General features: G+C 29.3%; 1 non-coding gene across 1 annotated transcript; it reads right to left on the minus strand.

Annotated features, from left to right (window-relative positions):
- Positions 1-5,546: 5,546 nt before the first annotated feature.
- LOC112787038 (small nucleolar RNA R71) lies at positions 5,547-5,655 on the minus strand. Its single transcript, XR_003194475.1, has one exon. It is a non-coding gene; the product is annotated as a small nucleolar RNA R71 (small nucleolar RNA).

A 5,655-nucleotide genomic window follows, 5' to 3' on the forward strand; every position in this document is an offset into this window, starting at 1 on the left:
CCCGTAAAAAAAATTAACAAGGTAACAGATTTATATAATATATTATTAGTTATAAAGTAGGAAGGCAAGTTAGTAGCGCTCGCCTTCTAGTATGATAATGATATATCAGAAATTAGGTCATTACAATTCACATATATTAAAATTATAAATTTAAGAGTGATTAAAATATTATTTTATTTTATTAATTATCTCACTTTAAAATTCTTTCTCTGTTGATATAATAACTCTATAAAAGTTAGAAAGTGGTTCTAGTATCTCGCTGTACTTGAGCAGAACTTGATATTCCGTTAGTCTCTATCATTCAGATATAATATAAATAATGTGAATGGTTAAGATCTTGAAAGTTGTGCTTGAGTGAAGATGAAAAGAAAGACCTCATGGTGAGTGCGAGACCGGCTGTGTAGTTGAAAAATTTTGATGTTCATGATTTGTCTCCATTGACTATGTATACTAATAGATAGATGTGCAGAGGCTTGATTTTCAGCGAAACTGTGGGGCTACTTTCAATTGAGTTGGGAAGTTTTTTAAGTTTGGTCTCCTCTGACTATTCTCTTTTCTCAATTCGATTCTTTCTTCTTTTTCTTTGCAGCCATGTGACCTTAATATTTTTAAAAAATAATAATTACTAAAAATTTAATTATATATTTTTATTTAATATAAAAATTTAATTACAAATTTCAAAACTATAAACTTTTATTAAAAAATAAAAAACTACAAAAACTAATAAAATAATTAAGCTTATGTGCTTTAAATCCATTTTTTTAGTTTTTTCCCTAATATCCAAATAGCTCTAGTTTTTCTAAGGTTAGATAATTTTAAATTTTCAAGTTTAAACTAAAGCTATTTGATTAATATGATTCTATTTATGATTAGGTTTTTTTTTTCTTTTGAAATTCGAATTCCTCATTTTTTTTCTAACCTATTTTTGAAGTTGTTAATTATTTAAAATTAAAATTTAAACTTTGATAAGGATAACAGGTGTTACAATTAACTTAATAAATATTAATATAATGTGTCTGTTAATATACTTTTTTATAACTAAATATATATAATAATAATTATTGGGTTAATTAACATGATAAATATTTTATATTTTAATTGAAAATTTTAAATTCAAATTTTATAAATACCTTTTATATTTATAAATTATATATAATAAAACATAATTTTTAAAAAATAAAATATATAAAACATTTTCCAATCTTGAGTATATATAATAGATTAGTAGGATAACATGTTTATTAATTTATTTTTTAAAATTAATTATGTATAATACTAATAAATGTAAAATTTATCAAAATATTTTTTTATTTTTTAATGATGAATGATGATTCTACATAATCGGTACCGAATATTATTTCCATCTCTTTTGGTAATTGGTTATTCCTTCTCCTACCTCTTCTGCGTCTCCATCCCAATTTAAAGAATTAATTGGAGTTTAGTGCATGATGAAAATTATTAATGTTATTGGGTTTAAATACAAAAAAATTTCAAGTTTGAGAGAAGAAATTGATATGAAAGATGGATATGAGTATGTACTTGGAGGACATTTTATACACAAAGTCACAAACCATTATGATGAATGCTACAAGAATCCCGCTAGCTTACACCTGAATTCTTTGCTATTAAGCCAGGAACTTATAAATTGTTTATTTCAGAGAGTTTTTACGTCAAAACACTCACATAATAAGGGACATTTTCGCTATTTCATGACTCAATACACAACAAAAGAAATTTAGGTAACCTGATCATATCATGAACATGGTGTTTCGTTTTTTTGTCGAAGGAACACTTGATAATTTTCCTAAATATGACAAGATATATCAATATTGAAAATGTTTTTAGGTTTTTTTTGAAATTTTGAAGTACCTTTATTTGAAGGCATTCAAATTTAATGTAAAATAAAGAGGCGGTTCAAATATAGTGGAAGACGAGTGATGTAGATATGCGGAAAAAGAGGTGCACGGAAGGTTACAACCGCGTCGTCATGTTAGATGTTTTCAAGTTGTTGAGCATGTCGGCTATTATCCTAAGGTGAGTGGAAGATTGTTTGGTGCAATGTGCAAGTGTGGCTTGAATGGAGTGACCCAAGCTGATATCATCAAGAGCGACCATTCATTTTGTTGGGCTCTTCGATAGAAAATAGGGCTGATTTTTTTTTTATGAAAAGAAAAGTGGAGTTACACGTTGAAATGGACGTGCATGAAGTAATTATACTGTTTTGATGTCAGAGCAAAATGTAGATAATAATTTAACTTGTTATTTTTTTTAAGGGTAATGCTAGGGAGACAAAAAATACAGACAGAACTTGCCTTATTTAACATTCATTAATTGTCGCAATAATTAATAAATGCTAAATAAGACAAGTTATGGCTGTTTTTGGCTAACTTTCTTTGGTTACCAAACATTTCCCTTTTTTTAATTTAAAACCTACAAAATGCATATCACGATTTGATTATTTTATCTTTTTTTAATATAAAACCTGCAAAACGCACGTTGCAATTTTAGCTTTCTATTTTGTTTCAAAAATTTTGCAACATGCAAAACGCGGCTCATTTTTTTATTAAAAATCAATATGTAACTGATGAGAGGATATTTTATATGCTTTTTAGTATTGTTTTCATATAGTTTTTGTTATGTTTTGTTTAAGTTTTATTAAGTTTTCATAGGTTTTAGTGCTAATAAATTCAAATTTTTGGATTCTACTTTGAGGTTGTGTGTTTTATGGTGATTTCAGGTATTTTCTGGCTGAAATTGAGGAGCTTGAGTAGAAGTCTGATTCAGAAGCACAGAAAGGACTGCAGATGATCTGTGACACTCATCCTCATTCTACATGCGTTCAGTGTGAGTCTTTAACCAGAGATCACCAAACCACCAGCTTGATTATACATCTCTTAGACGGCTAATCCACGACTTCGTTGGGGACTTCTCGAGACACCAGTTCAGCCGGGGTATGGGGATATTAGGGTCTTTGTGGTAGAGGCTAGAACCAAAGGTGCATTATTCTCTGATCCGAAAAATTTGACATTGTTTGTGGCATTTTGAGTAGGATCATCAAGAGAATGAACTGTAGGAGGTTCACCCTCATTCAGATTGGGCCCACACTAAACCTGGCGTTCGGCCTGAAGGAGGAAGATTGGTGACCATTAAACCGGCGTTGATCACTTACAGCCTGCCATGGAAAGAACCACAGTTGGAGAAGATAGTAAGAAAGGTTGATCCAGAAGAATGAAGCATCTCCGAAGTCTCAACCATTTTCTTATCATTGAATTCACAACTACTGAGTAAATCTATCTTTATTTAGTCTTTATGTGTTTTTCACAATATAACTCTTTTCTAATCGCCTGACTAAGATCTATAAGGTGTCCATAGCTTGATTCAAAACAACAATCTCCGTGGAATCGACCCTGACTCACCTCAGGTATTACTTGGACGACCCAGTGCACTTGCTGGTTCAGTTGTGCGAGTTCTTATTTCGCGCACCAAGTTTTTAGCGCCATTTCCGGGGATTGTTCGGATTTGACAAACTAACGGATTATCTTGTTGCTTAGATTAGGTACTTTTTTTTACTGTTTTGTTTGAGTCTTTTACTTTCTTTTTCGAAAAAATAAAAATTTTTCAAAAAAAAAATCTCTACTTTTCTTTTTGATCTTTATCTTTTTTTTGAGCATTTGTTCTTGTTCTTGTTAAAGTTTCGAACTCTTTTGCCTTCTTTTCAAAAAATTTTTAAAAATAGCGTCTTTTGTTTGAGTCTTGTGTCAATCTTTAAGTTTGGTGTCTTTTTGAGTAATCTTTGAGTCCTTAAGTTTTTTCTTTTCTTTTTTAAAATTAGAGTCTCTGATTTCAAAGTTTTTAAGTTTGGTGTATTTGAGTATTTTCCTTTAAAATTTTCGAAATTTATGTCTTTGATTTTCAAAGTTTTTAAGCTTGGTGTCACGTAGTTATTCTTTAATTGCTTTGAATTTTCAAATTTGTTCTTTGTATTCTTTCTTGGTATTCAAATTGTTCATATTTCTTTTCTTGTTTTGATCTTAAAAGTCTTAAATTTTGGTGGCCTTTGATGTTTTTCCTTTTAAGTTTTCGAAAATTTAGAGTTTTAAATCTAAAAATTTTAAGTTTGGTGTCTTTTGGTTGTTTTTCTCTTTCTTCATTAATTAAAAAAATAAAAAATATATTTTCTATCCTTAATTAATATTTTCAAAAATTCCAAAAAAGATTTCAAATTTTAATTTCAAAATCTTTATCTTATTTTATCTTAGTTTCAATTTTCAATTTTCAAATTTTATCTTTTTAAAATCGTTTTTTCAAATCTTTTCTTTTAATTGTGATTCTATCTTATCTTATCTTTCTTTCAAAATTTAAAATTCAAAACTTTTTTAAATATTTATCTTATCTCTTGTTATCTTTCATTAAATTTCAATTCATTATCTTATCTTGTTTTAATTTTGAATTTCAAAATCAAATCTTTTCAAAAACCAAATCTTTTTTAAATCTTTATCTTGTCTTATTTTCAAATTCAAAATTCAAAATTTAAGATTCAATTTTCAAAATCTTATCTTATCTTAATTCAATTTCAATTTTCAAAATTCAAATTTTAAAATTCAAAATTTAAATTTCAAATTCAAATCTTTTTCAAATCTTATCTTATTTTCAAATCTTTCTTAATTAGTTACTTGTTTTCTCTTCCTTCTTTTTCAAAACTTCCTAACTAATTCTTCTCTCTGTCCTTTTTCGAAAACTACCTTCTAATTTTCAAATCTTTTTATTTAATTAAGCTCTTATTTTCGAATTTAATTGATAAATAAAAATAAAAATATTTTAATTCTAGTTTCTCTTTTTACTTCTAATTTTCGAATTCTCTACCCCCCTTTTATTTGAATTCTTATTCTCTTCTCTCTATCTTCATTCTTTTTTCTTCTTCACATCTCACAGGGAGTTCTCTATTATTTGACATAGGGCTCCCATTCTTCTTCTTTCTCGTTTTCTTTTTCTTGTTTATGAGCAGAAACAAGGATAAAGAACCTCTCTTTGATCTTGATCCTAAACCTGAGAGGACTCTAAGGAAGCATTTGCAACAAGTTAAAACACAACACTCTGGGAGAGATCTCACAGAACATTTCGAACAAGAAACTGAAAGTACAGACATGGCAGATGAACCGAATAATGAATGAGATGTAAGGAAGGTTCTTGGTGACTTCACTGCACCAACTTCTGACTTCTATGGCAGAAGTATCTCTATACCTGCCATTAGAGCAAATAACTTTGAGCTAAAGCCTCAGTTAGTCTCTCTAATGCAACAGAATTGCAAGTTCCATGAACTTCCACTGGAAGATCCACATCAATTCTTATCTGAATTCTTGCTAATCTATGATACTGTTAAGACTAATGGAGTGGATCCTGAGGTCTATAGACTTATGCTTTTCCCCTTTGCTGTTAGGGACAGGGCTAGGATATGGTTGGATTCTCAACCAAAGGAAAGCCTAGACTCTTGGAAAAAGTTGGTCAATACTTTCTTGGCCAAGTTATTTTCACCTCAAAAGATGAGTAAGGTCAGGGTAGAAGTTCAAACCTTTAGACAAAAAGAGGGTGAATCCCTTTATGAAGCTTGGGAAAGATACAAGCAACTCATCAGAAGGTGCCCTCCTGACATGCTCT

Source organism: Arachis hypogaea, chromosome 20 (assembly GCF_003086295.3).
Source record: "Arachis hypogaea cultivar Tifrunner chromosome 20, arahy.Tifrunner.gnm2.J5K5, whole genome shotgun sequence".
NCBI classification, from domain to species: Eukaryota; Viridiplantae; Streptophyta; class Magnoliopsida; order Fabales; family Fabaceae; genus Arachis; species Arachis hypogaea.